Here is a 23,053-nt window from a genome sequence, read left to right on the forward strand (position 1 = left end):
CGGCGCCACCAGCTGGCCGTCCAGCGTTATTTCACGAGTAGTTTCTTGATGAATGATGAGATTTATAACACTGCTATTATCTATATCGAAAGCTTTCTCTGACTTTCTTTGGCGTTACTCTTCCTGGAACTTGCTCCCCGTCCGACTTGCGGGCAGACTATTAACGGGGTTACCACTAGACCGAGGCTCGAAGCCTTGGCACAGGGCCTCGGCTGAGACTATGCTCCGACATCCTTCTGAAACTGCGCGCGGCGGCGCGGACTGTGTAAGGAGCAATTTGCTTACCGTATGGTAAAATCCTTTGTAAAAAAAAGAAAACAAACTGCTGCTTTTGCCCCCAGCAATTACGTTAGGTTCTCAGATCCGTCGAATTGTAACTTGTTTTAGTTATGAAGGTGACTAGATTGAGTAGAATGGGCCTACACTCTCTGGGATTTAGAAGAATGAGTGGTGATCTCATTGAAACGTATCAGATTCCGAGGGGGGATTGACAGGGTAGATGCTGAGAGGATGTTTCCTCTGGCTGGAGAGTCTAGAACCAGGGGTCACAGTCTCAGGATAAGGGGTCGGCCATTTTTAAAAAGTCGTTCATGGGATGTGGGCGTCGCTGGCGAGGCCAGCATTTATTGCCCATCCCTAATTGCCCTTGAGAAGGTGGAGGTGAGCCGCCTTCTTGAACCGCTGCAGTCCGTGTGGTGAAGGTGCTCCCACAGTGCTGTTAGGGAGGGAGTTCCAGGATTTTGACCCAGCGACGATGAAGGATCGGCCGATATACTTCCAAGTCGGGATCGTGTGTGACTTGGAGGGGAACTTGGAGGTGGTGGCGTTCCCGTGCGCCTGCTGCCCTTGTCCTTCTAGGTGGAAGAGGTCGCGGGTTTGGGAGGTGCTGCCAAAGAAGCCTTGGCGAGTTGCTGCAGTGCATCTTGTAGATGGTGCACACTGCAGCCACGGTGCGCCGGTGGTGGAGGGAGTGAATGTTTAAGGTGGTGGATGGGGATTCACAGGGTGGATTAGGCGTGGGGGCAAGGTATTGACTTGGATAGAGAACTGGTTGGCAGACAGAAAGCAAAGAGTTGGAATAAACGGGTCTTTTTCCGAGTGGCAGGCAATGACTAGTGGGGTACCGCAGGGATCGGTCCTAGGACCCCAGCTATTCACAATCTATATTAATGATCTAGATGAGGGAACTAGATGTAATATCTCCAAGTTTGCAGATGACACAAAGCTGGGTGGGCGTGTGTGCTGTGAGGAGGATGCCGAGAAACTCCAGTATGATTTGGACAGGTTGGGTGATTGGGCAGAAGCATGGCAGATGCAATATAACGTGGATAAATGCGAGGTTATCCACTTTGGTGTCAAAAACAGGAAGGCAGATTATTATCTGAATGGCAATAGATTGGGAGAAGGCAAAGTGCAATGAAACCTGGGTGTCCTTGTGCACCAGTCACTGAAGGTAAGCATGCAGGTGCAGCAGGCAGTTAAGAAGGCAAATGGTATGTTGGCCTTCGAAGCGAGAGGGTTTTAGTACAAGAACAAGGATGTCTTGCTGCAGTTGTACAGGGTCTTGGTGAGACCACATCTTGAGTATTGTGTGCAGTTTTGGTCGCCTTACCTGAAGAAGGATGTTCTTGCCATGGAGGGAGTGCAGCGAAGATTCACCAGGCTGATACCTGGGATGGCAGGAATGACGTATGAGGAGAGATTGGGTCGATTGGGCTTATACTTGCTGGAGTTTAGAAGAATGAGAGGGGATCTCATTGAAACTTATAAAATTCTAACAGGACTGGACAGACTAGATGCAGGAAGGATGTTCCTGATGGCCGGGGAGTCCAGAACCAGGGGACACAGTCTAAGGATAAGGGGTAAGCCATTTAGGACTGAGATGAGGAGGAATTTCTTCACCCAGAGAGTGGTGAACCTGTGGAATTCTCCACCACAGAAGGCAGTAGAGGCCAATTAATCATTAAATGTATTCAAGAAGGAGTTAGATATATTTCTTAAGGCTAAAGGGATCAAGGGATATGGGGAAAAGGCAGGGACAGGGTACTGAGTTTGGATGATCAGCCATGATCTCATTGAATGGCGGAGCAGGCTCGAGGGGCCAAATGGCCTACTCCTGCTCCTATCTTCTATGTTTCTATGCTTCTATGCTGAGAGGGTGTTTCCCCTGGCTGGAGTGTCTAGAACCAGGGGGCATCATCTCAGGAGAAGGGGTAGTCCATTTAGGACTGAGATGAGGCGAAATTTCTTCACTCAGAGGGCGGTGAATCTTTGGAATTCTCTACCCCAGAGGGCTGTGCATGCTCAGTCTTTGAGTATATTCAAGGCTGAAATCGAAAGATTTTTGGACTCGAGGGGAATCCAGGGATATGGGGATCGGGCGGGAAAGTGGAGTTGAGGTCGATGATCAGCCATGATCTCATTGAATGGCGGAGCAGGCTCGAGGGGCCGAATGGCCGACTCCTGCTCCTAATTCTTATGTTCCTATTTTAACTGTCTCATTCTCAAGAATAAACTTCAATGTTACAAAGGGGTTTTTGAAAGAGTAAATAAGGAGAAGCTGTTTCCAGTGGCAGGAGGGTCGGTAACCAGAGGACACAGATTGAAGGTAATTGGCAAAAGAACCAGAGGGGGGAGATGAGAAGAATTTTCTTTACGCAGCGAGTTGTTGTGATCTGGAACGCGCTGCCTGAAAGGGCGGTGGGAGCAGATTCAATAGTAACTTTCAAAAGGGGAATTGGATAAATATTTGAAAAGGAAAATTTGGCAGGACTGTGGGGAAAGAGCAGGTGGGGGGAGCAGGACTAATTGGAGAGCTCTCTCAAAGGGCCAGCACTGGCACGATGGGGCGAATGGCCTCCTTCAGTGCTGTAAGATTCTCTGAACTCTTCCAAATGGTTAAATGGTTTTGCGTTCTATCTCACTCGCCTCAATCAAATTTCCGCTGGTTGGGGAGTCTCGGACTAGGGGGCACAGTCTAAAAATTAGAGCCAGGCCTTTCAGGAGTGAAATTAGGAAAGACTTCTACACACAAAGGGTGGTAGAAGTTTGGAACTCTCTTCCGCAAACAGCAATTGATGCTGGGTTAAGTGTTCATATTAAATTGGAGATTGCCCGGCTGCCCCGTGTCCTAACTCGCACCGAGTCCCGTTCACCCATCACCCCCTGGGCTCGCTGACCTACATTGGCTCCCGGTTAAGCAGCGCCTCGATTTCAAAATTCTCATCCTTGTTTTCAAATCCCTCCATGGCCTCGTCCCTCCCTATCTCTGTAATCTCCTCCAGCCCCACAACCCCCGAGATACCTGCGCTCCTCTAATTCTGCCCTCTTGAGCATCCCTGATTATAATCGCTCCACCATTGGCGGCCGTGCCTTCTGTTGCCTGGGCCCCAAGCTCTGGAATTCCCTCCCTAAACCTCTCCGCCTCGCTACCTCTCTTTCCTCCTTTAAGATGCTCCTTAAAACTGCCTCTTTGACCAAGCTTTTGGTCACCTGCCCTAATTTCTCCTCATGTGGCTCGGTGTCAAATTTTTTATCTTTTAACACTCCTGTGAAGCGCCTTGGGACGTTTTACTACGTTAAAGGTGCTATATAAATACAAGTTGTTGTTGTTGATAGCTTTCTGTTAACCAAAGGTATGAAGGGATATGGGCCAAAGGCGGGTAGATGGAGTTAGGTCGCAGATCAGCCATGATCTCATTGAATGGCGGAACCCCTATAAATCTGACCCCTAACATCTCTCCAGTGTTGACAGCCCCTTGTGTTCTACACAACACATCACGGGGCTGATCAGCGTTGATCGCTATAGGCTCGGTGGAGAAGAAGTCACGAGGCTCCACCGACAATGCAAAGTCTCACAAGTCGCCAGCTCAGGGGGCGGAATTGGGGCTGCACTGTTACAGCTCTAACTCAACAACAAGTTATACTTATCCCATAACCAGTCTCACTGAAGCAGATGATCTGGTCACGATCTCATTCCTGTTTGTGGGAGCTTGCTGTGCGCAAATTGGCTGCCCGTGTTTCCTACATTACAACAGCGGCTACTCTTCAAAAAGCACTTCATTGGCCGGAAAGTGCTTTGGGTTGTCCTGAGGTGGTGAAAGGTGCTGGAGAAATGCTATTTATTTCCTTCCTTCCTTCCTTCCTTTTCTCTCTCCCCTTTATTCCTTCCTTCCTTCCTTCCTTCCTTCCTTTTCTCTCTCCCCTTTCTTCCTTCCTTCCTTCCTTCCTACAAAAGGTAAATCATGCATGACTAATCTACTGGAATTTTTTGAGGATGTAACTGGTAAAATAGATAAGGGAGAACCAGTGGATGTGGTGTATTTGGACTTTCAGAAGGCTTTCGATAAGGTCCCGCATAAGAGATTAGCGTGTAAAGTTAAGGCACATGGGATTGGGGCAAGGTATTGACTTGGATAAAGAACTGGTTGGCAGACAGAAAGCAAAGAGTTGGAATAAACGGCTCTTTTTCCGAGTGGCAGGCAGTGACTAGTGGGGTACCGCAGGGATCGGTTCTTGGACCCCAGCTATTCACAATATATATTAATGATCTAGACAAGGGAACTAGATGTAATATCTCCAAGTTTGCTTGTGTGCTGTGAGGAGGATGCCGAGAAACTCCAGTATGATTTGGACAGGTTGGGTGATTGGGCAGAAGCATGGCAGATGCAATATAACGTGGATAAATGCGAGGTTATCCACTTTGGTGTCAAAAACAGGAAGGCAGATTATTATCTGAATGGCAATAGATTGGGAGAAGGGGAAGTGCAACGAGACCTGGGTGTCCTTGTGCACCAGTCGCTGAAGGTAAGCATGCAGGCGGTTAAGAAGGCAAATGGTATGTTGGCCTTCGTAGCGAGAGGGTTCGAGTACAGGAACAAGGATGTCTTGCTGCAGTTGTACAGGGCCTTGGTGAGACCACATCTTGAGTATTGTGTGCAGTTTTGTTCGCCTTATCTGGGGAAGGATGTTCTTGCCATGGAAGGAGTTCAGCGAAGATTCACCAGGCTGATACCTGGGATGGCAGGAATGACGTATGAGGAGAGATTGGTTCGATTGGGCTTATATTCGCTGGAGTTTAGAAGAATGAGAGGGGATCTCATTGAAACTTATAAAATTCTGACAGGACTGAACAGACTAGATGCAGGAAGGATGTTTCCGATGGTCGGGGAGTCCAGAACCAGGGGTCACAGTCTAAGGATAAGGGGTAAGCCATTTAGGACAGAAATGAGGAGGAATTTCTTCACCCAGAGAGTGGTGAACCTGTAGAATTCTCTACCACAGAAGGCAGTAGAGGCCAATTTATTAAATATATTCAAGAAGGAGTTAGATATATTTCTTAAGGCTAAAGGGATCAAGGGATATGGGGAGAAAGCAGGGACAGGGTACTGAATTTGGATGATCAGCCATGATTGCATTGAATGGCGGAGCAGGCTCGAGGGGCCGAATGGCCTACTCCTGCTCCTATCTTCTATGTTTCTATGTTTCTATGTTTCTTCCTTCTCCACGGTGGATCCTGGAATTAATTGAAGCGGGTCGCATGGACTGGGAGGCGGGGGGTTAATCTCCTTCAGGAAGGCAGCTTGAAAGAGAAAATGCGCAAGCACATCTTCTGAAGAAAAAAAAATATGCACAACAGAACAAAACATTCCCTTTCGGCACAGCTCATTAGCGTATCATTGAGTTGTGGACAGGCAGACCTATCTGTCAGAATTTTAACGAGGGACCTGATATTTTCCAAGGTCAAAGCATCCAACAATAGTCCGGGCCACGTGGGAATAGTGGGCGGATGAGTATAATAAGGGGAACTGCAGAGAAACAGCTTCAGAAGCAGACATTACGAGCGACTGTGGTGACATTAGTGCCCAAACAATTATCGTGTTCGTGTGACGTTATTTTCAGGGGGCGTCTGGACCATGTGCGTGAAGCAATGATAATACACGGTAATTTGTCAAGCTCCTTCTTAGCTGAGATCCACTCACACATAAAGCAAAACGCCGCTGGAAATCTGAAATAAAAAGGGAAAATGCTGGGAGCACTCAGCAGGTCAGGCAGCATCTGCGGAGCGAGAAACAGAGTCAATGTTTCGGGTCGATGACCTTTCGTCAGAACTGGAAACAGTTAAAGAACGAACAGGTTTTAAGCGAGTACAGAGGCTGGGAAAGCGGGGGAGAGGAGGAAAGAACAAAAGGGAAGGTTTGTGATAGGGTGTTGGGCAGGAGCGATTAAGGGGGAAAAATTCCTTATCGCCCCGATTGGGGCGCCATTATCGGCTGTGCGCAAAGTTTAGCACCTGGTGCTAATTATCGCCTCCAACGGCAAACTTGGCTTTTATCGCCCCTGGAGGTGATTGGAGCGCTAAATCAGGCGCTACACACCTGTCTTAAGGCGTAAAGGCCGAGGAGCGAGGCGCTACCTCAGAGCGCTGGCGAAGCAAGGAAGGGCAAATCAAAATAAACCTGCAAAGTGCTGCTCAGTACCCAAAACTCCTTCACACAGCGTTGAATCTCTCCAGAAGTCTCTCGGAATGCGTGGGGCAAAAATGTCACCAACAAAAAAAGGCAGGAAGCGGTCGCCTTTAAATAGCGCTCCCCCTTTCTGACAGCATAACGCTCCCCTCAACCTGTCATTGCTAGCGGCAGGCGGTAAGGCAGGGAGCGCCACTGAATATCCGGTCCGGGGCGCTACCGGGGCGTTCCGCACTCGAATGACGTCACGATCTGCCGACGCAGGAGATCGCGGCGGTAGTGTTTAGCGCCACCGCAAAATGTCTAGTTAATTTTGCGAGCGGCGCAGATATCGCCGCGACCGGGCGCGAGTTGCTTTGTGACCCATTAGCGCCCTCTTGAGGCACTAACGGGAGGCGCAAACGACTGAATTTTTCCCCTATATGACAGAAGGGATGATGGTGCAAGGCTAAAGGAGATGGTAATGGGGCAAGTAAAGGGACAAAAGATGGTTCTAGAGGAGGTGCAAATGGCAACGGCAGAAGCATCAACAGCTGGCCGTCCGAAAAAATTGTGGCAGAGGTTATGGTCTGAAATTGTTGAACTCGATGTTGAGTCCAGAAGGATGTAAAGTGCCTAATTGAAAGATGAGGTGCTGATCCTCGAGCCCACGTTGAGCTTTGTTGGAACAGCGTAGGGGGACAAGGTCAAGGAGGTCAGAGTGGGGGTGGGGCGGAGAGTTCAAATGTCGAGCGACCGGAGGCTCAGGGTGACGGAGGTGTTCCATTCTGAATCATAGAAACATAGAAGATAGGAGCAGGAGTAGGCCATTCGGCCCTTTGAGCCCGCTCCGCCATTCAATGAGATCATGGCTGATCATCCAAATTCAGTACCCTGTCCCTGCTTTCTCCCCATATCCCTTGATCCCTTTAGCCTTAAGAAATATATCCAACTCCTTCTTGAATATATTTAATGAATTGGCCTCAACTGCCTTCTGTGGTAGAGAATTCCACAGGTTCACCACTCTCTGGGTGAAGAAATTCCTCCTGATCTCAGTCCTAAATGGCTTACCCCTTATCCTTAGACTGTGACCCCTAGTTCTGGACTCCCCGACCATCGGGAACATCCTTCCTGCATCTAGTCTGTCCAGGCCTGACAGAATCTTATAGGTTTCGATGAGATCCCCTCTCAATCTTCTAAACTCCAGTGAGTGCAAGCCCAATCGACCCAATCTCTCCTCGTACGTCATTCCTGCCATCCCAGGTATTAGCCTGGTGAATCTTCGCTGCATTCCTTCCATGGCAAGAACGTCCTTCCTCAGATAAGGCAACCAAAACTGCACACAATACTCAAGGTGCGGTCTCACCAAGGCCCTGTACAACTGCAGCAAGACATCCTTGTTCCTGTACTCGAACCCTCTTGCTACGAAGGCCAACATACCATTTGCCTTCTTAACCGCCTGCTGCACCTGCATGCTTACCTTCAGCGACTGGTGCACAAGAACACCCAGGTCTCTTTGCACTTCCCCTTCTCCCAATCTATTGCCATTCAAATAGTAATCTGCCTTCCTGTTTTTGCCACCAAAGTGGATAACCTCACATTTATCCACATTATAGTGCATTTGCCATGTTTCTGCCCAATCACCCAACCTGTCCAAATCATACTGGAGTTTCACAACATCCTCCTCACAGCATACCCTCCCACCCAGCTTTGTGTCGTCTGCAAATTTGGAGATACTACATCCAATTCCCTCGTCCAGATCATTAATATATATTGTGAACAGCTGGGGTCCTAGGACCGATCCTTGCGGTACCCCACTAGTCACTGCCTGCCACTCGGAAAACGACCTGCCATCCCAGGTATCAGTCTGGTGCATCTTCGCTGCACTCCCTCCATGGCAAGAACATCCTTCCTCCGATAAGGCTTTGCTACAACTCGACCAAACTTACAAAGTTGACCAAATTTAATATACCAGCATGCTTCGGGAGGTTGAGAGGTTGTTTCCTGCGGGAACTTTGCTCGAAAGCTGTTAATCAGCTATGGGAGCGACAGACCCTGAGCAGGAACCAACGGTTGGGCTTTACAGAGACAGGAACATCATCAGGCAAAAGGGGTGAACAGCTTTGGGGCCCACTGATAAGAAGAGGAAAGCAACTGCCGACCATTAGTCACACAGTTAGGGCAGCGCGGTGGCATAGTGGTTAGCACTGTTGCCTCACAGCGCCAGGGACCCGGGTTCGAATCCGGCCTCGGGTGACTGTCTGTGTGGAGTTTGCACATTCTCCCCGTGTTTGCGTGGGTTTCCTCCGGGTGCTCCGGTTTCCTCCCACAGTCCAAAGATGTGCGGGTTAGGTTGATTGGCTATGATAAATTGACCCTTAGTGTTAGGGGGATTAAATACGTGGGGTTACGGGGATAGGGTGGGATATGTGTTGGTGTAGGGGTTACGGGGATCGGGTGGGATATGTATCGGTGCAGGCTCGATGGGCCGAAATGGCCTCTATCTGCACTGTGGGGTTTCTGTGATTCTGTGATTCTGTGACATGCGCATTGTGAAGCCTGCCCAGATTTTCCGGGTATATAAGATGCTGTTTTAAGACACTCGGGGCTGCTGCAGTCAGGTGAGGCGACCTGGTCAGTTGTCAGTTAGTCGTATGTCTAGGCATCGCCGAACTGACCACTCACTGGTGTTAGTATGTATGTAGTGTTACCTCCGTAACATCGCCCATCTCCGCCCCTGCCGCAACTCATCCGCTGCTGAAACCCTCATCCATGCCTTTGTTATCTCTAGACTTGACTATTCCAACGCACTCTTGGCCGGCCTCCCACATTCCACCCTACGTAAACCTGAGGCCATCCAAAACTCGGCTGCCCATGTCCCAACTCGCACCAAGTCCCGTTCACCCATCACCCGCCTGTGCTCGCTGACCTACATTGGCTCCTGGTTAAGCAGCGCCTCGATTTCAAAATTCTCATCCTTGTTTTCAAATCCCTCCATGGCCTCGCCCCTCCCTATCTCTGTAATCTCCTTCAGCCCCACAACCCCCCGAGATATCTGCACTCCTCTAATTCTGCCCTGTTGAGCATCCCTGATTATAATCGCTCAACCATTGGTGGCCATGCCTTCTGTTGCCTGGGCCCTAAGCTCTGGAATTCCCTCCCTAAACCTCTCCGCCTCACTACCTCTCTTTCCTCCTTTAAGACGCTCCTTAAAACCTACCTCTTTGACCAAGCTTTTGGTCACCTGCCCTAATTTATCCTTATGTGGATCGGTGTCAAATTTTTTGTCTTAAAATACTCTTGTGCAGCGCCTTGGGACGTTTTACGAGGTTAAAGGCGCTATATAGATACAAGTTGTTGTTGTTAACATAGAAACATAGAAGAAACATAGAAGATAGGAGCAGGAGTAGGCCATTTGGCCCCTCGAGCCTGCTCTGTCCATCGGGAACATCCTTCCTGCATCTAGTCTGTCCAGTCCTGTTAGAATTTTATACGTTTCAATGAGATCCCCTCTCATTCTTCTAAACTCCAGCGAGTATAAGCCCAATCGACCCAATCTCTCCTCATACGTCATTCCTGCCATCCCAGGTATCAGTCTGGTGAATCTTCGCTGCACTCCCTCCATGGCAAGAACATCCTTCCTCAGATAAGGCGACCAAAACTGCACACAATACTCAAGATGTGGTCTCACCAAGGCCCTGTACAACTGCAGCAAGACATCCTTGTTCCTGTATGCGAACGCTCTCGCTACGAAGGCCAACATAACATTTGCCTTCTTAGCCGCCTGCTGCACCTGCATGCTTACCTTCAGCGACTGGTGCACAAGGACACCCAGGTCTTGTTGCACTTCCCCTTCTCCCAATCTATTGCCATTCAGATAATAATCTGCCTTCCTGTTTTTGACACCAAAGTGGATAACCTCGCATTTATCCACGTTATATTGCATCTGCCATGCTTCTGTCCAATCACCCAACCTGTCCAAATCATACTGGAGTTTCTCGGCATCCTCCTCACAGCACACACACCCACCCAGCTTTGTGTCGTCTGCAAATTTGGAGATATTACATCTAGTTCCCTCATCTAGATCATGAACATATATTGTGAATAGCTGGGGTCCTAGGACCGATCCCTGCGGTACCCCACTAATCACTGCCTGCCACTTGGAAAAAGACCCGTTTATTCCAACTCTTTGCTTTCTGTCTGCCAACCAGTTCTCTATCCAAGTCAATACCTTGCCCCCAATCCCATGTGCCTTAACTTTACACGCTAATCTCTTATGCGGGACCTTATCGAAAGCCTTCTGGAAGTCCAAATACACCACATCCACTGGTTCTCCCTTATCTATTTTACCAGTTACATCCTCAAAAAATTCCAGTAGATTAGTCAAGCACGATTTACCTTTTGTAAATCCATGTTGACTTTGTCCGATCCTGTCACTGTTTTCCAAGTGCTCTGCTATTACATCTTTTATAATGGACTCTAGCATTTTCCCCACTACCGATGTCAGGCTTACCGGCCTATAATTCCCCGTTTTCTCTCTACCACCTTTTTTGAATAGTGGGGTAACATTAGCTACCCTCCAATCCATGGTAACTGTTCCAGAGTCTATCGAATTTTGGAAGATGACCAGCAATGCATCTATTTCTAGGGCCACTTCCTTAAGTACCCTAGGATGTAGATTATCAGGCCCTGGGGATTTATCGGCCTTCAGTCCCATCAATTTCCCCAACACCATTTCCCTACAAATACTGATTTCTTTCAGTTCCTCCCTCTCATTAGACCCTATGTTATGATTGTTTGAGTTTAAAGTGAGGGAATAAACCTGTGTATGCTTCGATATAATCGGGAGTATTATACAGTATGCAACAGGTTTGTGTGAGCTTACTTAGAACCTCTTGCTAAATTTAAATAAAAAGAAAGTTATTCTCAAACCCTTGTGTTTTGTGTTGTCTGTTCCACGGGCCTGAACTTTGGAAACTTTTGGATGCGTTAAAGGACAAGGGTCAATTTAAATGATTTACAAACCCCAGCTTCTCCAGCCTCCCCACGTAACTGTAATCCCTCATCTCTGGAACCATTCTAGTAAATCCCAGAGGTGGGAGAAGATCAGGTTGCCTGCACACCACAGACTGTAAACACGCCGGGTGACTTATGGGGTACAAGGAGAATACAGCAGTGATACCCGCCCTGCTGTATGCCTCAGAGACATGGACCATGTACAGCAGGCACCTCAAAGCACTGGAGAGGTACCACCAACGCTGCCTCCGCAAGATCCTGCAAATCCATTGGCAGGATAGGCGCACCAACGTCAGTGTTCTTGCTCAGGCCAACATCCCCAGCATCGAAGCTTTGACCGCGCTCGATCAGCTCCGATGGATGGGTCACATCGTCCGCATGCCCGATACGAGACTCCCAAAGCAAGCGCTCTACTCGGAGCTCCGACACGGCAAGAGAGCCCCAGGTGGGCAGAGGAAACGCTTCAAGGACACCCTCAAAGCCTCCTTGAAAAAGTGCAACATCTCCCACCGACACCTGGGAATCCCTGGCCCAAGACCGCACAAAGCGGAGGAGAAGCATCCGGGAAGGCGCCAGACACCTCGAATCTCTTCGCCGGGAGCAAGCGGAAGCCAAGCGCAAACAGCGGAAGGAGCGCACGTCAACCCAAGCACCCCACCCACCCGCCCCTTCAGCCATCGTCTGCCCCACCTGTGACAGAGACTGTAGGTCCCGCATTGGACTCATCAGTCACCTGAGAACTCATTTTAGTGTGGAAGCAAGTCATCCTCGGTTCCGAGGGACTGCCTAAGAAGAAGAAGAACAAGGAGAATCTTGATCACAGAGGGAGCTGGAATTCCCCATTTCTTAGAAATACGTAGAGTTACATAGAATTTACAGCACAGAAACAGGCCATTCGGCCCAACTGGTTCGTGTCTGCGTTTATGCTCCACACGAGCCCCCTCCCACCCCTCTTCATCTCACCCCATCAGCACATCCTTCTTTTTGTGTAAGTGATGAAGAAGGAGCTTGAACTAGTCAGCAATCGAGCAGGTAAGGGAGCACCGAGCTACCAGGGACCGCAACCTGATTGAATTCGATATTAGGCTTGAGAGGGGCTAGTCACGAGCTAAAGTTTGAAATTGAGGCAAGGCGGGCGTTGGAGGGAACGAGACGGAAATGGACCACAGTAGACTGGGCACGGATAAAAGGACGGGTGAACAGTGTTTATGCTCCACACGCGCCCCCCGCCCCCTCCACCGTACTCCATCCAAGTTCCCCTCCAAGACACACACACCATCCTGACTTGGAAATATATCGGCCGATCCTTCATCGTCGCTGGGTCAAAATCCTGGAACTCCCTCCCTAACAGCACTGTGGGAGCACCTTCACCACACGGACTGCAGCTGTTCAAGAAGGCAGCTCACCACCACCTTCTCGAGGGCGATTAAGGATGGGCAATAAATGCTGATCCCATAAGCGAATTTAAAAATAAATTCCAATTTCGTAGGAATACAACGTACTCTTCAACGTTGTCAGATACAGCCCTTCACCCATGTTTGTGAACACAAATCTATATTTAACAGAGTTAAAAACATGCCACGGCAGCCCCAAACAGCATAAATCAGACAAAATTTGACACCGAGCCACACAAGGAGATATTAGGGCAGGTGACCAAAAGCTTGGTCGAAGAGGTAGGTTTTAAGGGGCGTCTTAAAGGAGGAAAGAGAGGTAGAGAGGCGGAGAGGTTTAGGGAGGGAATTCCAGAGCTTAGGGCCCAGACAGCTGAAGCCATGTTGCCCTAAATGACACAGGATTTACGAGCTCCTCAAAGCTTCTGTTCAGCACTGTTATAGCAGAGCCTCAGCTATTTACAATTTATATTAATGACTTGGATGAAGGGACCGAGTGCGCTGAGGCTAAATTTGCTGATGACACAAAGATAGGTGGGAAAGCAAGTTGTGAGGAGGACACAAGGAGTCTGCAAAGGGATATAGATAGATTTAGTGAGTGGGCAAGAATTTGGCAGATGGAGTATAATGTGGGAAAATGTGAGGTTATCCACTTTGGTAGGAAGAATGAAAAAGCAAAATATTGTTTAAATGGGGAGAGACTACAGAATGCGGCGGTACAGAGGGATCTGGGTGTCCTCGTACATGAAACACAAAAAGTTAGCATGCGGGTACAGCAAGTAGTTAGGATGGCAAATGGAATATTGGCCTTTATTGCAAGGGGTATGGAGTATAAAAGTAGGGAAGTCTTGCTACAACTGTACAGGGCGTTGGTGAGACCACACCTGGAGTACTGCGTACAGTTTTGGTCTCCTTATTTAAGGAAGGATATACTTGCATTGGAGGCAGTTCAGAGAAGGTTCATCAGGTTGATTCCTGAGATGAAGGGGTTGTCTTATGAGGAAAGGTTGAGCAGGTTGGGCCTATACTCATTGGAGTTTAGAAGAATATTGAAACATATAAGATTCTGAGGAGGATTGACAGGGTAGATGCAGAGAGGATGTTTCCCCTCGTGGGGGAATCTAGAACTAGGGGGCATAGTTTCAGGATAAGGGGGTCACCCATTTAAGATGGCGATGAGGAGGAATTTCTTCTCTCAGAGGGTCGTGAATCTTTGGAATTCTCTACCCCAGAGAGCTGTGCAGGCTGGGTAATTGAATATATTCAAGGCGGAGAGATACAGATTTTTGAAAAACAGGGGAGTCGAGGGTTATGGGGGTCGGGCAGGGAAGTGGAGTTGAGGCCAAGATCAGATCAGCCATGATCTTATTGAATGGCGGAGCAGGCTCGAGGGGCCGAATGGCCGACTCCTGCTCCTATTTCTTATGTTCTTAAGTTTTTATAGCTGGGGGGGCAGGGGGAAAATATACTGTAAGTCGGTTCACTCGGTAAAGGATATCCACACGTTGATACGAGCCTCAGAGCGCATCATTTTGGGACAGATTACGGCGGACTTGGTTTAGGGTATAAGTAGGTGTGCCATGTAAAGAAAGACTCGCATTTCTCCAGCGTCTTTCACTACCTCAGGATGTCCCAAAGCGCTTTACAGCCCATGAAGCCCTTTTATAGGGTAGTCACTGTGGTAATGTATCAAACGCGGTAGCAAACTTGCGCACAGCAAGCTCCCACAATTTGATGCTTTTCGTAATTTTAATTGAGGGATAAATGGCCCAGGATAACAGGGTATAACTCCCCTGCTCTTCTTCGAATAGTGGCCATGGGATCTCTTAGGTCCACCTGAGAGATCAGACGGGGCCTCAGTTTAACGTCTGATCCGAAAGACAGCACCTCCGACAGTGCGGCGGTCCCTCAGTACTGCCCCTCCGACAGTGCGGCGCTCCCTCAGTACTGCCCCTCCGACAGTGCAGCGCTCCCACAGTACTGACCCTCCGAGAGTGCAGCACTCCCTCAGTTACTGCCTGTCTGACAGTGCGGTGCTCCCTCAGTACTGCCCCTCTGACAGTGCGGCGCTCCCTCAGTACTGTCTCTCCGACAGTGCGGCGCTCCCTCAGTACTGCTCCTCCGTCAGTGCGGCTCTCCCTCAGTACTGCCCCTCCGACAGTGCAGCTCTCCCTCAGTACTGCTCCTCCGTCAGTGCGGCTCTCCCTCAGTACTGCCCCTCTGACAGTGCGGCGCTCCCTCAGTACTGTCTCTCCGACAGTGCGGCGCTCCCTCAGTACTGCCCCTCCAACAGTGCAGCGCTCCCTCAGTACTGCCCCTCTGACAGTGCGGCGCTCCCTCAGCAGTGCACTGGGAGTGTCAGTCTAGAGTTTGTGCTCCAGTCTCTGGAGAGGGACTTGAACCCGCAATCTACTGACTCAGAGGCGAGAGTGCTACCTACTGAGCCACAGCTGACATCAAGCAACCCAGTCTTCCTGCAACGGAGTCTGCTGTGAGCAGTTTCATGCTCGTATAATAACCTTTGTGCGTCATTTTAATTGGAATCAATCATGCTGCTTTCTCAGCTTGAGATTGTGTAGGCGGAAAGACGTGAGTCAAATCACCCTAGTGCGAAGAGCAGGAGAGCAATTCTCTTCCACACTCACTCCCGGCAGAGAATGATGGAAATGTCCGGTGGTGCGGCCTAATACAGCTTCACCGAATTAACCCCTAGCTCAGGCACTGCCACACATTGCTGCTTCCGCAACCTTAGCACCAATCTTCCCCGTAATGTTTATTTTTTGGCGCCCTGCGGCCACGCAGCCCACAGGAAACATTGCCTGGCACTAGCAGGGGCGTAGGTGGGAGAACATCCGGTTGTAAGGAAGTCTCGTTAAACTCAATTCAATGATTCCTCACGGTTCAGGCTCGAGCGCACTGTTCAAATTTTTTTAACATTTTTATTCGTTTATGGGATGTGGGCGTCGCTGGCAAGGCCGGCATTTATTGCCCATCCCTAGTTGCCCTTGAGAAGGTGGTGGTGAGCCACCTTCTTGAACCGCTGCAGTCCGTGTGGTGAAGGTGCTCCCGCAGTGCTGTTAGGGAGGGAGTTCCAGGATTTTGACCCAGCGACGATGAAGGAATGGCCGATATGTTTCCAAGTCAGAATGGTGTGTGTGACTTGGAGGGGAACTTGGAGGTAGTGGTGTTCCCATGCTCCTGCTGCCCTTGTCCTTCTAGGTGGAAGAGGTCGCAGGTTATGGATGTGCTGTCGAAGAAGCCTTGGCGAGTTGCTGCAGTGCATCTTGTAGACGTTACACACTGCAGCCACGGTACGCCAGTGGTGGAGGGAGTGAATGTCTAAGGTGGTGGATGGGGTGCCAATCAAGCGGGGCTGCTTTGTCCTGGATGGTGTCGAGCTTCTTGAGTGTTGTTGGCGCTGCACTCATCCAGGCAAGTGGAGAGTATTCCATCACACTCCTGACTTGTGCCTTGTTAATGGTGGAAAGGCTTTGGGGAGTCAGGAGGTGAGACACTCGCCGCAGAATACATAGAAACATAGAAGATAGCAGCAGGAGTAGGCCATTCGGCCCCTCGAGCCTGCTCCGCCATTCAATGTGATCATGGCTGATCATCCAAATTCAGCACCCGGTCCCCGCTTTCTCCCCATACCCCTTGATCCCTTTAGCCTTAAGAAATATATCCAACTCCTTCTTGAATATATTTAATGAATTGGCCTCTACTGCCTTCTGTGGTAGAGAATTCCACAGGTTCACCACTCTCTGGGTGAAGAAATTCCTCCTCATTTCTGTCCTAAATGGCATACCCCTTATCCTTAGACTGTGACCCCTGGTTCTGGACTCCCCAACCATCAGGAACATCCTTCCTGCATCTAGTCTGTCCAGTCCTGTCAGAATTTTATAAGATGCAATGAAATCCCCTCTCATTCTTCTAAACTCCAGCGAGTACAAGCCCAATCGACCCTGTTAAGTATGTGTATTGTATTGAACAATTAACACAAAGACTTAAACGTATAACTCAAACAGGTCTTTACTGGTTGGAGGTAGGGACTATACGTAGGTCTTTACTTCATGCCCACAGGCGGGAACTGAGGGGAGATCAGTACCCACAGTACTATTTATACCCCTATGGCCAGGAGTGGTACTGCGTATCACTACGCCCTACAAGTAGTGCAGTCCTGTCCATAGGTTCAAAGTAGCACACATATTACATACACAACATTCCTCCCTTCCTAGCTTTACAGTCATCTCCCCATTTAACATAACGTAATAACATATATACATATATAACTTCAGGTTTACATAACAGAATAACATAGATACATAGATAACTTCATGTCAAAACAGATCACAGATTCAGTCTCTGCGGAAAACAGTTCACAGATTCAATCTCTGTGGTGTAGTCGGTTCACGTTGCTGGAGTGACTCATTCAATAGTCCTTCCATGGATTTAACAGTTTGAACTTCCGAACTGAATTGGCTCCGTTCGGAGGGACCACGTGTGTGATCTGGTAGAGGTAATAATGGTTCAGATGGGTCATCTTCTGTTTCGACTTTTCCTTTTCTGCTTCTTGGAGACTCTCTGGGCTCCACTGTCAGCTGCCAGCTGCATGCGCAGTTCCTCCTTCTCTTCCTCCTTTTTCCGTAGTAGAGCCACCTTCTCCCGATGTTCCGTAGACTTTCGGTGCTCCTCCATGATTTCTGTATGGTGGGAGTCGAAGTTACAAGTTGGGCAGGACAGGACATAGTAATATTCGGTGTCGTCCTGATCTAGGCCAGCGAGAGGGTCTTCTATTTCCTCCATACCCAGCTGGGCGTTAGCCAGCTTTTGTTCCAAGTCCAGATATCTTTCCTGAAGAGACTTCTTCATGCGTACCTCTTCATCCAGCTTTTTCTGGGCTTTCAGCAAGTCGTTTACTAATGACCTCATTTGAGATTTTACTACTTCAACTTCTTTTGGAGATTGATTGATCGGACTATTCAATCCCTCTACCGGAGCAGCTGTTTCAGCGGTCTGTTGTTCTATGTTGACGTGAGTCAGCGTACTTTTGGCATCCAAGGGCTGCTCTGTTGCAGTCATCTCAGTCTGTGTTGCCACCTCAGCTCTTCCAATAACCTTTGAGAGCTCCGAACCCCTTTCGTTTGAATATTGAAGTTCGTGTTCAAGTTTTTCCCATTTCAGAGTCCTGTCCTTCAGCATATGCAGGAGTTGGCTGACCGTTAACTCCTCTGACATCAGACGTTTTGTGTGCTCCTGCTCCATTTTCTCCATCAGCTGCTTCTGTTGTCTTTCCAGATTCTCCAACTCTATATCAAAGAACTCTTTTGTTGCATTCAACTCTTGCTCAAAACGGCGAAGCATTTGTTCTAATTGCTGTTGTAGTTTGAAATGGAGTTGAGTTCGAGCCCGGTGTCCCTCAGAAATGGGCACATCAGTAGACTTGCCAGACTCAGAATCCACAGTTAAACTATGTTGTTGTTGCTCAGTGGAATTCTGTGCTGAAACTTTGTCTTTTGCACCTATTAAATTTAATAATGTTAGAGCTTTATCTTGGTCACGAATTTTATTTGCCTTACAATAATTTTTTACTCTTTCAACATATATGGCCCAATCTTCGAGGTCACTATCAAAGGTGCTAATATTCCCGTGTTTAGGCATTGTAGATTTGCAATTTCTCAGATTTTATTTTGTTTACTTGTTATCAAAGATGGCGGCTTCCCGCTCTTGCCGTCGTCCTCCGCCCACAAAATGGCGGTTTTCCCGCGCTTGGCGGTCTTCACCCGTCCCCCGACGCCGTCTCCCTTCAGCCCCCGAGTGCGGCCCTTATCTTCGCCGCGATCGCCCGAGTGCGGCCCTTATCAGCGGATGCGATCGCTGGATCGCGAAGTGGCTCCCGACCGAAGCGGCTCTTGCTCGCTCCCTCCCGGGCTCTGGCTTACCCGCTCGCGCGTTTCACCGCGGCTCTTATCAGGGATTGCGATCGCCCTTATCTTCTCCAACTTCCCCAGCCCTGTCTTTGCAGCCAACGCTGCACGGCTTACCCCACCACCTAGGTTGAACAAGGAAACTGCAGAAAGACTTCTGTCAGTCGCTGGAAGCTGTCAGGATGGCTGCTGCACTCCAGTGCTCAATCGCTGATGGAGGCTTCAGAGTCCTAAAGCCTGTCGCTTCTAGTGGGGTGGTGATGTTTGAAACCTCTCTTCAACTGCCGCAGGGTAAGAACCTGACTCGTCGCCAGTGTTAAGTATGTGTATTGTATTGAACAATTAACACAAAGACTTAAACGTATAACTCAAACAGGTCTTTACTGGTTGGAGGTAGGGACTATACGTAGGTCTTTACTTCATGCCCACAGGCGGGAACTGAGGGGAGATCAGTACCCACAGTACTATTTATACCCCTATGGCCAGGAGTGGTACTGCGTATCACTACGCCCTACAAGTAGTGCAGTCCTGTCCATAGGTTCAAAGTAGCACACATATTACATACACAACAGACCCAATCTCTCCTCATACGTCATTCCTGCCATCCCAGGTATCAGCCTGGTGAATCTTCGCTGAACTCCTTCCATGGCAAGAACATCCTTCCTCAGATAAGGCGATCAAAACTGCGCACAATACTCAAGATGTGGTCTCACCATGGCCCTGTACAACTGCAGCAAGACATCCTTGTTCCTGTACTCAAACCCTCTCGCTACGAAGGCCAACATACCATTTGCCTTCTTAACCGCCTGCTGCACCTGCATGCTTACCTTCAGCGACTGGTGCACAAGGACACCCAGGTCTCATTGCACTTCCCCTTCTCCCAATCTATTGCCATTCAGATAATAATGTGCCTTCCTGTTTTTGCCACCAAAGTGGATAACCTCACATTTATCCACGTTATATTGCATCTGCCATGCTTCTGCCCAATCACCCAACCTGTCCAAATCATACTGGAGTTTCTCGGCATCCTCCTCACAGCACACACGCCCACCCAGCTTTGTGTCGTCTGCAAATTTGGAGATATTACATCTAGTTTCCTTGTCTAGATCATTTATATATATTGTGAATAGCTGGGGTCCAAGGACTGATCCTTGCGGCACCCCACTAGTCACTGCCTGCCACTCGGAAAAAGACCCGTTTATTCCAACTCTTTGCTTTCTGTCTGCCAACCAGTTCTCTATCCAAGTCAATACCTTGCCCCCAATCCCATGTGCCTTAACTTTACACGCTAATCTCTTATGCAGGACCTTATCGAAAGCCTTCTGAAAGTCCAAATATACCACATCCACTGGTTCTCCCTTATCTATTTTACCAGTTACATCCTCAAAAAATTCCAGTAGATTAGTCAAGCACGATTTACCTTTTGTAAATCCATGTTGACTTTGTCCAATCCTGTCACTGTTTTCCAAGTGCTCTGCTATTACATCTTTTATAATGGACTCTAGCATTTTCTCCACTACCGATGTCAGGCTTACCAGTCTGTAATTCCCCGTTTTCTCTCTACCACCTTTTTTGAATAGTGGGGTAACATTAGCTATCCTCCAATCCATGGGACCTGCTCCAGAGTCCATCGAATGTTGGAAGATGGTCAGCAATGCATCTACTATTTCTAGGGCCACTTCCTTAAGTACCCTAGGATGTAGATTATCAGGCCCTGGGGATTTATCGGCCTTCAGTCCCATCAATTTCCCTAACACCATTTCCTTACAAATACTGATTTCTTTCAGTCCCTCCCCTTCATCAGACCCAATGTTCCCCGACATCTCTGGGAGGTTATTTGTGTCCTCCTTTGTGAAGACAGAGCCAAAATATGTATTTAATTGGTCTGCCATTTCTTTGTTCCCCATTATAAATTCCCCTGATTCTGACTGAAAGGGAGCTACGCTTGACTTTACCAATCTTTTTCTCTTCACATATCTATAAAAGCTTTTACAGTCAGTTTTTATGTTCCCTGAAAGCTTACTCTCATATTCTATTTTCCCCTTCTTAATTAATCCCTTTGTCCTCCTTTGTTGAATCCTAAACTGCGCCCAATCCTCAGGTTTACTGCTTTTTCTGGCCAATTTATATGTCCTCTCCTTGGATCTTATGCTATCCCTAATTTCCCTTGTTAGCCACGGTTGAGTCACCTTTTTTGTTTTATTTTTATGCCAAACTGGGATGAACAAATTCTGTAGTTCATCCATGCGGTCTTTGAATGCTTGCCATTGCCTATCCACCATCAACCCTTTGAGTGACATTCCCCAATCAATCCTACCCAACTCGCGCCTCAAGCCATCATAGTTTCCTTTATTTAAATTCAGGACCCTGGTCTCTGAGTCAACTACTTCATTCTCCATCTTAATGAAGAATTCTATCATATTATGATCGCTCCGACCCAAGGGGCCTCGTACAACAAGATTGCTAGTTAATCCTTTCTCGTTACATAGTACCCAGTCTAAGATGGCCTGATCTCTGGTTGGTTCCTCGACATATTGGTCCAGGGAACCATCCCGTAAACACTCAAGGAATTCCTCCTCCACAGTATTGTTACTAATTTGGTTAGCCCAATCTATATGTAGATTAAAGTCACCCATGATGACTGCTGTGCCCTTATTGCACGCTGCGCTATGTGGGAATTCAGGGACACCTCTGACCTGCTCTTGTTGCCACCGTATTTATGTGGCTGGTCCAGTTAAGTTTCTAGTCAATGGTGACCCCCAGGATGTTGATGGTGGGGGATTCAGTGATGGTAGTGCCGTTGAGTGTCAAGGGGCGGTGGTTAGACTCTCGTTTGTTGGCGATAGTCATTGCCCGCCACTTATCAGCCCAAGCCTGAACGTCATCCAGGTCTGAGTAATAAATGTAAGTTTATTACTCAGACATCAATCATATAACAACTATTACGGTTATACAATAGACTCATATGTCCAAAAGGACAGGCATCCTTAAAGGATCTTCCCCTTTCATGTGAGCCATATCACACGCTGCCCAGAATGTAGATTCAAGGGAGGTTCCTTCTCACCAAATAAAAGAAAGACTTGCAGAGACCACCAGACATCCCAAAGCGCTTTGCAACCAATGAAGAACTTTATGAAGAGTGGTCACTGTTGTAATGTAGGAAACGCGGCAGCCAAATTGCGCACAGCAAGCTCCCACAAACAGCACAGTGATAATGACCAGACTTTTAGTGATGCTGATTAAATATTGTCCTGAATGACACAGAATTTGCCTGCTTCTCAAAGCCCATCCCTAATCGCCCCCGAGAAGGTGCTGGTGGGCCGCCTTCTTCAATGCAATTGAGTGGCTCGCTGGGCCATTTCGGAGGGGCAGTTAGGAGTCAACCACGTTGCTGTGGGTCCGGAGTCACATATCGGCCAGACCGGGTAAGGGCAGCAGATTTCCTTCCCTAAAGGGGCATTAGTGAACCAGATGGGCTTTTATGACAATCCGGTAATCTCATGGTTACCATTACCGATACTAGGGGGGAAAAAATTCAGTATCGCCTCGTTTGGGGCGCCATTATCGGCCGTGTGCAAAGCTTAGCGCCTGCCGCTAATTATCACCTCCGACGGCAAACTTGGCTTTTAACGCCACTGGAGGTGATTGGAGCGCTAAATCAGGTGCTTAACACCTGTCTTAAGGCGCAAAGGCCGAGGAGCGAGGCGCTACCTCACAGCGCTGGTGAATCTCATGTGATGTCAGTCAGCAATGGAACACAGACACACAGTTCTTAAAGGGGAGTTCTGACGAATGGTCATCGACCTGAAACATTAACTCTGTTTCTCTCTTCACAGATGCTGCCTGACCTGCTGAGTTTCTCCAGCATTTTCTGTTTTTATCTTAAAGGGGAGGGTCGATCTTGCTCTCCATCCACATCCTGCTCATTGCAGCCTTGAATCTCGGCCTGGAGAGACCTGTACATCAAATCTGCTGGAAAGAACAATGGAGAGGCCCAGGGAAAGAGCTCAGAGTGCAGCCCCCACAGTCTCTTCTAAATCGATACAAGGAAGGTCAGATCAAAATGAACCTGCAAAGTGCTGCTCTGTACCCAAAACTCCTTCACACAGTGTTGAATCTCTTCAGAAGTCTCTCTCTCTCTCTCAGAATGCGTGTTGCAAAAATGTCACCAACAAACAAAGGTAGGAAGCGGTTGCCTTTAAATAGTGCTCCCCCAGTCCCTTCCTGACTGCAAAACGCTCCCCTCAACCTGTCATTGCTAGTGGCAGGCGGTAAG

This window comes from Somniosus microcephalus, unplaced genomic scaffold, assembly GCF_052327205.1.
Source record: "Somniosus microcephalus isolate GS21.2 unplaced genomic scaffold, FLI_Smic_1.0 unresolved_chr4, whole genome shotgun sequence".
NCBI classification, from domain to species: domain Eukaryota; kingdom Metazoa; phylum Chordata; class Chondrichthyes; order Squaliformes; family Somniosidae; genus Somniosus; species Somniosus microcephalus.